The following is a 12,595-nucleotide window of genomic DNA, read 5'->3' as shown; positions in this document are numbered from 1 at the left end:
CACCCAAGTAAAATTTTGGCAGGAAATTTAAAGCCACCTCCAGAAAAATTCATTTAATAACATTTGCAGCAAAAAAATCTCCTATATACATTACAATATACATTTCTAAAAAAATTTTGCAGCCTTGTTGATTTTCCAAGTATTCGAACCAAATTACAATGTTCGATACCACAGACCAAAGTTTTCAGAGTATCCAAATTGTAGACATTCTGTGTTATCAAATCAGAATTAGCAATGTTTGTGTCAGGCAATAATCTCAATAGTGCAGTATAGAAATAGAAAATTATGTTTTGCTTCCCTATTAAACTGTAAATCTTTTGAAATGAGCTTTATGATTCCATATACACGTTTCATTCAACCAGTGGAGAAAATGGACAAAAATAATTGGCATTGAATGATTATGGAGATGAAATAAATGATCTTCTGTAAAATAGTTAATTTTTTGGATTAAGTGGATTTTCAAGACCTCAGTACAATTTAATTATAATGAAAAGTTGATTAGCTGCAAATTAGGATGCCTTAATCTCAAGATATATTGGGGTGGGGGGAGAAAGGACAACCTGAAGCATTTGTTCTTCCATAAACCAATCTGATGAGAAAGGCATCATGATGTAATGATAAACCTGAAGCCATCTGGCTCAATAATAAAATACATTTTGCTGATAATGTCCAAAATTAAACAATTAAACCTTTGACAAACCAACAAGAGATGAAAGATCATCATTGCAGCAATTCATGAATATCAGGTAAAGCATCAGATAGAATGATTAAAATTGATATAATTGTTTTAAAATTTTAGCAATAATACTCTTAACTAACTTTTACTTTGTTTACAAAGTGTGGCTCTCTTCATAAATCTTTTTTGACAAATTCAGATTTCTGTTGATGAACAAGGAAATCCAATAAAGCTAATGATCCTTAACAACTGCCATGTACCCACAGGGTGTCTCTTAAGATTATGGTATGTTTGTTTTATATTTCAATCAATGTCTCCAGTTGACGTATTCCAATGAACTAACATTGATTTAAAAAATAGAAGCTAACCACTGGAACAATAAATAAACCAGCTAACATGTTAACAACAGTGCTTCACATTTTGCTGACAAGTACAAGAATTACCTCTGCAAAATTGAATAGGAAGAAAAACCTATGAGGCTCAAAAGGATTGCTCAAGATAATCACAGTGAATTCCTTGGTTTAGTTTCAATTAAAACCCCCTGTTATTCAGAATGCAAGTAGCCGGCAGCCTCAAGTAACCAGCAAAAAAATTGCGGAAAATAAATAGGTAAAAAATATGCGTTTAAAATTAGTATGTCTCACGCCAATCAGGCAACATACAATTTTAAGTTTCATGTCACAGACCAGCAGCAATAGAAATTCACCAAGACAGTGTTATTTTTAAAACAATATATTTATTATTAACTATTAATAATATAATTATAACTTAAACCCAGCTATGCACGAATAGACCCATGTGTGTGTGTAATACCCAAACCATTACAGCTTAGGCACAATTCTGGAAAGTCAATTCAAAGTTCATTCTTAGAAATCCTATGTTGAAACTCAAGACTTTTAAACTGTTGGCCAGAAGTAACCATGAAGGAGGCGAGAGAGAGACTATCTGATCAGACTGCTGAAAACTCATGAATCCTTGTTGAATTGCTTCCAGAGAAATGTCTTTTCATATGAACGATTGTCAGAACTCCCCTATTCTTTGCATAGGGGAAACAAAATGTGAGACTTCCACAATATTTCCAAAACCCACGCATAGATCAAATGAAATGACCATCAGATGGTCACGATCCAAATGCCCGGAATGATCCTGCTTCCTTTACCCAAATATGGGTTAATCAAAATTACCATTACAATGGTCATGGTGGGTCAATACTTTTGACAAGGAGAACCAGCAAAGTTGGCCTTTTCACACAGTCACTCAACCTTTGTGTTTTGCAGATCTCTGGTTGCTCATGAATCAATCCTGCCACTTCAAGTGTCCCAATGACATGACTTTTTGTCAGTCGCATTCGCATGACCCTTTGTAAGTGTCCCATCTGTTTCTCTCGAATAAACACCATTTTTCTTTTGTCTTCTTCCAGACCATTACTCTGCTTATAGTCAATAGTTAACTGTGCCTTTTTGTCTGTGAGCTGTGAAATGTTTTGTTGTGAAATGTTTGCATCCTGTGTTAACTGTTAAAATGTGGTTACTAAATGAAATGTGAGCTTGTAATACAAGCATCCAGAAAATTCACTTATCCAACATCTACTAATTCCTATATGTGCCAGATAACAGGGGTTTTGCTGTAATCGGTTATATTACTGTGAAGTAAACTCCAACAACAAATTCATCCAGGTACTCATTTAAGGACTCTTACTTGTGCACTTTATTGATTTTTTAATTCCCTCTGTATTGCAGTTTGTTTACAGTTCTGTTTACATGTATACGCTATATAGATAATTTTTTTTGCTCTACCAATAAGTGGCAATTCTACCTTGCCTACAGAAAAAAATCTCAGGGTTATATATGATGTCATATATAAGGGTTAAAATGTATTTCTTGCAAGAAAATTCTATTTTGTGGCTTTCAAGTGATTGTTTATTATATTTCATGCTGTCTCCTGAAGGTAATAGCTTGCCTTTGAGAGAAGGAAGCTATGACCTTCAAAATCAGCTCAGTTAGTTTTAGTTAGTTTTCTTTCTTCTACAAAATGGTAAGAAATTAGAATGATCCAACAACTTTTATTTACCATTTAACATTTAATCATCATCTAACAAAAGTTTTACAGCTTGTAACAAGCAACTGATGATAACATTAAGAATGTTTAATAAACATTGGGAAACTCAACTCAACTTTAGTACAGATTTGTTTGAACGAGTCATAGACAATAACAACAACAACATTTTAATTCCTTTAAGCGATTATAAAGGAAAATAGTCATTCCAATATTTAGTCAATAAAAGATGGAATTTAAAACAATAGAAAGTTTGAAATTCAATTTGGAATTTGAACTGGATTGATTGGGCTCTGTTTAGAGCATTTTGAAGTCAAGGAGGCACAATCGACAACAGTAATACCAAGGCCATTGAAGAAGTGGTAAGCCTTACTAAAAGATTCCTCTGAGCATTTGTTGCAAGTGAGAACACTGTTTGAAGAAACTGCCACTTGTCCTATGAGGATTGTTTTGGAGATCTGGTTGTGCATGTTTGTTTCAGTGTGACATTTGGGTGAATGGATAATATGAGGTCACTGCTGCTCCTGAGGAGCTACGTATCGAGAAGATGAATGTCACAGATCTTAAAGAATTTCAAAGGTGCAATTAGATACAAATGGAAATAAAGCTACTCTTCAAGAATAGGCAATAAAAAAGCAGAAGGTGATGGCTACTGGGGATAAAAAATCCCATAGAATTACTGAAAAAAAATTAATAGAAACCAAGATCAAACACAAAGAAATGGCTGAAGATGTGCTACAAGTTGGTGGTGAGGAGGATGGGCATTCCAAAATGGAGACAAAGTCGGATATTAAGGCTACATCTGACATACAGGATGATGTACAACCAGAGGATAGTGTGTCAAATACAGGAAGCAGGAAAAACAAGAGGAGTTCTAGAACAAGCACAACAAACTGCATCTATGTGTATAAAGGTTCAGGCAGATGTATCAGCTCTTTAAGTGGAAAAGAAAATGATTCAAGTGAAATTTGCTCTAGAAGAACTAGAGGAAAAGCAGAAGGAGCAGCTACAAAGAAAAGAGAAGCTGAAACAGGAACAGGTAAAGAGGAAAGAAGAGCAGCTAAGGAGGCAAAAAGAGCAATGGAATTGGACAAAAGAAATTGCTGTTAATCAGGCCAGGTTGAGGGCACGAAAAGACTTTGATCTCGTGCTCAAAATAAATTATCTAAAGTGTTTATCATTTTGGAGTTACGTTTTGAGGAAGGATAACGGAAAAAAAGAAATATTTAATACAAAGAAGAGCCAGTATTACTGTTATGAGACTTGCATGATCTCGAACTAGTCAGATTAAGGCTCGGCAGTGCCAAATCTCAAACCCCAATAATGACCCCAGTGGACAGAGATATGAGCCAAATGGCATCCTACTACACAGAATACATGCCACTACCATCAGGTAACAGAAATCTGGGTGAACAAAGTAACTTATGCCCAGGCACGACAAGCCAAAATGAAATGGCTGCATCATTAATTTAGTTACAGTCTCTCTCTTCTCTGCTGAAGAGAAAGATACGAGTTTTTGATGGTGACCCACTTCAACTCCAAACATTTATGGAAAATCTTTGAGCACAGTATTGAAATTAAGACCCAAAGCTCAGAGGATTGTCTGTAGTATTTGGAACAGTTAACGAATGGACAACCACATGAACTTGTAAGAGTTGGGCCCCAAATGAAGGACACCAAAAGGCTTATGTAGAAAAGGCTTTATCATGTTGGTCAATAAGACTGGATGACAGAAAGGGTATACAAGCTTTTGCCCTCTTTCTGAGAGGATGTTACAACGTCATGATGGAGATCGGGCATCTACGAGAGCTTGACATATCTACTAATATGCTAATTATTATAAATTGGCCTATCAGATGAAAGAACTGTGGAGAAGTTCAGTTGTTGAATACCAGAAACGATGCAATGTGACAGCTACTTTTAAGGATTTTTGGAGTTCATTGAAGGGCAAGTGGACATTGTCTCAGATCCAGTGTATGGAAATATCAAAAGTGCTCAAACAGTAAGAAAAGTTGTTTAGAGGTGCAAAGCATGCACTCAACCAAAATTTAAAAAAATTACATTTGCCACTTCTCTGGCAACTGCAGATAAAGAAATTAAGGAAAATGAAAGTTTCCCTGTTCTAAAGAAATGTTTGCTCTGTAATAATAAGCATGATTTGGAAAAGTGTGTACAGATGGAAAAGACACAGCGAGAAATCACTTTTTTGAAGGAAAATTGAGTATGTTTTGGCTGTCTGTGTAAAGGACACATCAGCAAAAACTGACTCAGCTGCAACATATGCAGCCAAAAACATCCCAAAATGCTACACATCTTCCAGGAAAAGGAGAAAATGGAAAAAGAACAAATGACAAGGAGCAGATGAAAACCGTGCTGAAGCCTTGGTACAGACAAATGGTCTTACCAGGGCCAGTGAGAACAACTGCAAACTTTTAATAGTACCTGTGCATAGTCAAAGTACTAGAAAGGAAGTGCAATAGTGCGTACTTATGCATTTCTTGACCAGAAAGCACTACGTCATTTTGCACTGTGGGGTTAATAAATAAATTTAACCTTTAAGAAAGATGTACAAAAATTCTATTGAGAACTACAGTCAAGTTAAGCACATTGAAACCAATGTTGTTTTGGGCCTAGAGATCACTGGTCTGATTAGTAATGAGTTTTGTAAACCCCCCCAGGCATTTACACTTAGAAGACTATGCCTGTGCATAAAGGAAACATCCCACATCAAAATGACATTGAACCGTAGAAGCATTTGAAAAATGTTCGTTTACGTGAAATCAACTCTGAGATTGAGTGCTGATTGGTTTCACTAGATATGATAAGGAGTGTGGAAGATGGACCTTACTCTGTCAAAACTACGCTTGGTTGGATGATTAATATAACCATAAAACCATTTATGGAGTGGAAATCGGCCATGTCAGCTTTTAGAGTCTGCACTGGTTCACTAGAACAACTCCACTAACTCAAACCTCCCGCTCTCCGCCAATAACCCTCCAACCCCCTCACCTCCATGTACACATCCAACCCCCTCACCTCCATGTACACATCCAACCTTCTCTTAAATGACAGAAAGGACCCTGCCACAACTATCTAATTCAGAAGATCATTCCATTCTGCCACCACTCACTGAGTGAAAAAGCCACCTCTAATATTTCTCCTAAAGTGTTGCCCCTTACCCTCAACTCATGGCCTCTTGTTCCACCTCCCCTGCCCTCAGGGGAAAGAGTCTGTTTATGTCTAGTCTATCTATTCCTTTCATAATTTTAAATACCTCTATCAAGTCCCCTCTCAGTCGTCTACGTTCCAATGAATAAAGTCTCAGTCTCCTTAATCTCTCCCTGTAATCCAGATGCTGTAAGCCAGGCAACAGCCTTGTAAACCTTCTCTGCACCCTTTCCACCTTATCTATATCCTTTCTATAATTTGAAGACCAGAACTGAGCACAGTACTCCAAACCTGACCTCACCAATTCCTTAAACAGCTGCAGCATCACCTCCCAGCTCCTATACTCTATACTATGATCTATAAAGGCCAGCATACCATATGCTTTCTTAACCACCCTGTCTACATGGGAATCCACCTTCAGTGAACTCTGTACTATAACTCCCAGGTCCCTTTGCTCCTCTGTGTGCCTCAATGCCCTACCCTTTACTGTATATGTCCTATTCTGGTTATTTTTACTGAAGTGCAGCACCTCACACTTGTCTACATTGAATTCCATCTGCCATCTTTAAGCCCACTCTTCCAAACAAACCAAATCCTTCTGTAATCCAAGAAAAACTACCTCACTATCCACCACTCCCCCTATTTTCATATCATCTGCATATTTGCTTGCCCAGTTCACACTCTCCTCTAAATAATTAATATAAATGATAAACAACAAGGGACCCAGCACCGATCCCTGAGTCACCCCGCTTGTCACAGGCTTCGAACCTGACATACAGTTGTCCACCATGACTCTCCTCTGTCTATATCCCAGCCACCTCTAAACCCATGTCACAATCTCTCTACTAATTCCTAATGACTGAACCTTCCTTATTAACCTTCCACGCAGAATCTTATCAAAAGCCTTATTAAATTCCAAATAGATCAAATCAGCCGCTCTACCTTCATCCACCTTTTTTGTCACTTCCTCAAAAAACTCAACAAGGTTCATCAAACAAACCCATGCTGGGTGCCCCTAATCAATCCCTGCCTATCCAGATATGCGTATATACTATCTCAAAGAATACCCTCCATAACCTTCCCCACCACTGAAGTCAAACTTACTAGCCGATAATTACTTGGCCTACACCTACTGCCTTTTTTGAACTGAACTACATTTGGAACCCTCCAATCCTGCAGTACCACCCCCTCCTCCAGAGATCTTTGAAAAGTCACTGTCAGTGCTCCCGCTATTTGTTCCCTGACCTCCCTTAAAGTCCTGGGAAAAACCCCATCAGGACCAGGAGACTTATCCACCTTAATTGACCCTAGAAGCTACAAAACTCTTGCTTTACTAATCCCTATCCTTTCCATAACTAAGCCCTTTGCCTCATATAGCCCAATGTTCCTTTCCCTCATGAATACGGACGAGAAAAAAATTATTCAATATTTCTCCCATCTCATACGGTTCCTGACATAGTTCGCCAGTCTCATCATCTAGTGGACCTATTCTATCCTTAACCCTCCTTTTACTGTTCACATATCTGTAAAAACCCTTACGATTCACCTTTGCCTTATTAGCTATGGACACCTCATACCTTCTTTTAGCCTTTCTAATTTCCCTCTTAAGGTTCTTCCTGCAATCTGAATAACAACCATACATCTCCTCAACCCTTCATTTTTTTATATTTGGTGTAGGCCTCCCTCTTGTCCTGAACCAACTTCTTAATTTCACGAGAAAACCACAGCTCCCTCGAACCTTTAATCTTCCCCTTCGGCCTGACTGGAACATAAAGATCCTGTACTCTCAAAATCTCACCCCTAAATGCCCCCCAAATTTCCTCTACATCCTTTCCAGCAAAAAGATCAGCCCACACAACTCTCTGCAAATCCCTTCTCATTTCTCCAAATCTGGCCTTCCCCCACTCGAAGACCTTCGACCTTGGACCCGATCTATCCCTTTCCATCGTTAAGCTAAAGCTAATGGACCCATGATCACTGGATCAGAAGTTCTCTCCAACGCTTACCTCTGTCACCTGCCCCATTGCATTTCCAAACAACAGATCTAACACCGCTCCCCCTCTAGTTGGCGTCTCAATATACTGCTGCAAAAAGCAATCCTGAACACAATGCATAAATACTGAGCCATCCTGCCCTTTTACTAACTGCGTTTCCCAATCTTTGTTTGGAAAATTGAAATCCCCAAAAAACACCACCCTATTTCTACTGCACATCTCACCTTTTTTCTTGCACATTTGCTCTTCTAGGTCCTTTTCCCCATTTGGCCTGTAATATATCCCCATAATAGTAACCTCACCCTTCTTATTTTTCAGCTCTACCCACACTGCCTCCCTCGACGAGCCCTCCAGTCTATCTTGCCTCAGCACTGCTGTAATATCCTCCCTGACAAGTAATGTCACACCTCCCCCCTCTTAATCCACCAACTGTCATATCTAAAGGAGCGAAATCCTGGAACATTCAACTGCCAGTCACAACCTTCCTTCAACCATGTCTCGCTAATGGGCACAACATCATAATGCCACATGTCAATCCACACCTTTAGCTCATCCAGCTTCCTTACTACGCTCCTCACATTAAAATAAATACATCCTACCTTCTGCATATCCTCCTCTCTTCCATTCTCACAATTTTCACTACAACATCTTTTTACTACTTCCTGCTTTTCCTCCCTCAAATTATTTAAACTTGTCTCTTTCCTTAGCCTACAAACCCTCACCCTGCTGTCCTGCCTAACTTAAACCCCACCCCCCCCACCCCCCGATAGCCCTAGCAAATGCCCCTGCCAGAAGACTAGTCCATTAGGAGAAAGAAAATAGGTTCAAAATCAATCTGCTATAAGATATCGATTGTGAAGCTTGATAAACTGTGGGAGCAACAGTTCAAAAATGACTTTCTTGAGTACATCAGGAAAGACCAAGAACCTTCAAAAGAAGACCAGCAGTTTTTGGAATAGGTGTCAAAAAGTGCTAAGTGAGTTAATGATCATTATTGCATTGGATTACCTTTAAAAGAAAGGGAAATAGGCATGCCTGATAATAGAAGTGTTATCAAACAATGTACACTGAATTTAAAGAGAAGATTCAAGAAAGATTCTTCCTTTCATTCAGACTACACCAAATGCATGTCTGATACGATCTCCAAAGGATATGCCGAGAAAGTACCAGATAATATCTTGATACATTGTGATGGCAAAAAATGGTACTTACCACATCATGGGGTTTTGCATCCACAGAAGGAAAAACTCTCTGTGGTGTTTGATTGTGGTACAACCTTTTGGGGAGTTCCACTAAATTCTCAACTCTTACAGGGTCCAGATTTGACTAGTGCATTATTAGGAGTCCCATTTGCCTGTATTCAGACCGTATCCCTCAAAACCTTTTCTATCCATGTACCTATTGAAATGTCTTTTACACTTTACAATTGTACTAATCTCTATTACTTCCTCTGGTAGCTCGCTCCATATCGTCACCACTTCTGCATGGAAGATGTTCCTCAGGCCCCTTCCCTCTTTCACTTTAAGTTTATGCCCATGAAGTTCAAAACTCCTATAACCTGAGAAAAGTCCAAGACTAGCTAGCTACTGAATCTTGGTTCTACATGATTTTTTATACCTGTACAAGGACCACTCAGCCTGCAACACTCCATAAGAAAAAAATGTCCCAGCGTATCCAGCCTCTACTTAAAACGCAACCCCACCAATCCCAGGCAATATAATCTAGACTCTTCTTTGCACCCGTTCTGATAGCTGGCTAATCGGAATTGCACACAATGCTCCAAGCATGGTTTCACTAACTCCTTGTACAGCTGTAACGTAATATCCCAGTACTCATATGTAATAGCTTGACCAACTAAGGCAAGTGTGCCAAATGTCTCATCCACCTTCTTGTGTTGCTACTTTGAAGGAACTATGAACCTGTACCCTGAGGTTTCTGTTTTACAACCACAACGCCTGTTGTGATTAACAAGCTTTCACCTACAGCTGGCACCATCACCATTTGCATTATTCAATCTTTCTCAGTGTCTAGTTCATCGCAAACTTTCCAGTTGTCATCTCTTCTCTTATTTCACCCACCAATTCTCCCCCACCCACCCCGCTCAAGAACTCTGCAACTTAAAATATCCTTGATTTCTAATCTTGCCTTGCTCTGATGAATGTTCACCAATCAAGGCCACCTCACTTGCTGTATAATTGTAGCAATATTTTAAGAAAAATCTTCAGCGTGTTTTTTTTTGCTTTTTGGTAAATGTTCAATGTCAGCTTTATCAATGGGCCTGGCAAAAATATATTCCTGTCTGCTCCTGCACTCTTTACAGCCAATAGAGGTCCATGGGTTAGCTTGATATTGTCCAGCTGCCTTCATGGGGAGGAATTGATTTAAAGCATTTATCAAAATATAACAATGCTGGGGAAAAAGTAACAATGGATTTCTTGCTTTATGAAGTATCCAAAGGTAAACTCCCTTGAAGTATTATTTTACCAAAAGGACAGAAGAATGATTTCATATAATTTAATCATTAAGCTCAGTTATTTGGTACATAAATGAAACAGCCGATTTGCATACATTAGGATTTTATAAGTCAAAAGAACGTGAATAACCAGTTAATTTCCTACAGTTAATATTGGTCAATGGTTAACATGCACATGATTCTTCCACTTTATAATGAAAATCAAAAATGAAAATAAAAAAATCTACAAATGCTGAAAATCTGAAATGGAAAACAAAAATGCAGCATCTGTAGGAAGAAAAATAGTTGATGCTTTGGGTCCTAGATCTTTTTGATGAAGAGTTCAAGATTTGAAATGGTAACTTTCTCCTTCCACAGATGTCAAATTGTTGAGTGGCTTTCATTCTCTGTCTTCCATTTAGTATCTTATTTCAGTACAGTTCGAGTGTTAACTTGGACTGTGGGCTTAGCCATAGGAAACCATATCGAGAAACACAAGAATATAACACTGGACACCATGGGCATTTGTACTTGTGCATGCTGCACTATTAAAAATTTAATTTTGAGTTCAAGAATGTCAATTTAATAAGTCTTACTCTTGATAAGAGTTGTTATGCAAACAGGTACCATTTTTAAAAATATTCATTTTCAGAGTCAAGATGGTACTGGCAAGACTAAGATTTACTACTCATCATGATGTGTTGTTGAGAGGCAAGATGCCTTCATGAATCGCTGTAGTTCTCCTGGTGAAGGTTGTTGGAGAGGAAGTTACAGGATTTAGACCCAGTCACGAAGGACCGATTCAGAATAGCATGTGACATCGAGTCAAACCTGCAAGTGTGTGGCGTTCCTATGCCCTCCATGGTCATGGGTTTGGGAAGTGCTAATGGATAAAGTGAGAGGGGAACAGGAGTGATGGTGGTGAGACTCCCTCTTGCCAGAGATGGTTGTTGCCTGGTGTTAAGTGATGTAATGTCATTTGTTACTTATCAGTCCGTATCTCCTCATCAAAATGCAGTAAAGGCCCCCAATATCGTGATTTCAGGATGCCAGATATGCAAATTTTCCAGTTGCCTGAGACTCATCTCACAAAGCCTAATACAGCTGCATTAATAATAAACAGATTAAAAGACAAAAGACAGTGCAAAATGTAAAGTAATTTGAAAAAAAAACGGTAGTGTAGTCTTTAATTGTGTAAAGTTCACTTTAATCAGGTAATTCCCTTAACAAAATTTAAATTTAAATTTGAACCCCAGTCGCTGGCACTGTAATAGCATTGCACTAACTGTTACAGTAACAGTGCCACCATCACAATTAACCCCCATCCCCTAGGTTTACTAATATACTTTATGCAAATAAAGACAAAAGAGTCTTACTATGCAGGGAGAGGGAGACACTTTGGGAGAGTTGCCCCAGCGATGAGCAACATCAACCACCACTTCATCCTGGGTAACACCATTTTATTCAAACATATTTTGATTCAGACTTTATTGAAACAGCTGCTGTGGGTGGGACACAACAGGGGATCTCTGCTGGCTGAATATTTGCTCCCATTTTCACTAAGTGGTTGTGTGTTGCTATAGAGAACATTTACTTTAACAATTTTAAATTTTTATTTAATATTCTTTTTTAAAATTTTTCTTTTATTTATTTCTTCAAAAATTTTTTGCCGGTTGCTTGAATTCCAGAGATTTTACGGTACTTATTTTTAAACAATCTGATTAAGAAATAAAGATGCTCGAGCCTTTGGACTCAAACTCAGCTAAAATACTCAATCTCATTATTAACTAAATTTAATAGAGACCATCAGTTTATAGCACAGATCATTGAACCTAGCAATGAAAATAAATAAACACATTTTCTCAGATAAGGGAAAACAATCAAATAAATTTTCATTAAATGTCATGCAAAATGATAGGCAACAGTCACATTTCATCACATCACTTGCGCTGCTCAATCTCCAAACAAATTACTCATTTAGAAAAACAATACAATACATGAAGTGATATACCAACAGGTCTGCTGTGATTGCTGAGAACATGCTGCACCCGTGCATAAAAATGAAGAATGGTATCTGTGAGTACAGTTGGAATTAACTAAATTTCTATTTTTGAAGATTATTCCAATTCAATATTGTAGTGATTAAAGCCATAGTAGAACACTATCCCCATATTACATATAACCTGATAAAAATGTTTTGATCACTCTGTTTCATCCCCCCAAGTTTCACATCAATTTCTCATCAAGCTG

The 12,595-nt window shown here is 38.1% G+C and overlaps 1 protein-coding gene and 1 long non-coding RNA gene across 14 annotated transcripts in view; one reads left to right on the top strand and one right to left on the bottom strand.

The window, feature by feature from the left end:
• LOC138737104 (disabled homolog 2-interacting protein-like) overlaps positions 1-12,595 on the bottom strand; it is a 592,760-nt gene that overhangs the window by 305,801 nt on the left and 274,364 nt on the right. The window lies entirely within an intron of this gene.
• Positions 11,734-12,595, top strand: part of LOC138737164 (uncharacterized) — a 63,002-nt gene continuing 62,140 nt past the window's right edge. Inside the window, exon 1 of the long non-coding RNA XR_011340793.1 lies at positions 11,734-11,794. This is a non-coding gene — a long non-coding RNA (uncharacterized lncRNA). The remainder of the gene's footprint in view (positions 11,795-12,595) is intronic.

This window comes from Narcine bancroftii, chromosome 1, assembly GCF_036971445.1.
Source record: "Narcine bancroftii isolate sNarBan1 chromosome 1, sNarBan1.hap1, whole genome shotgun sequence".
NCBI lineage: Eukaryota > Metazoa > Chordata > Chondrichthyes > Torpediniformes > Narcinidae > Narcine > Narcine bancroftii.
Note: the sequence above shows the minus strand (reverse complement) of the source record. Positions and strands in the feature narration are given on the sequence as shown.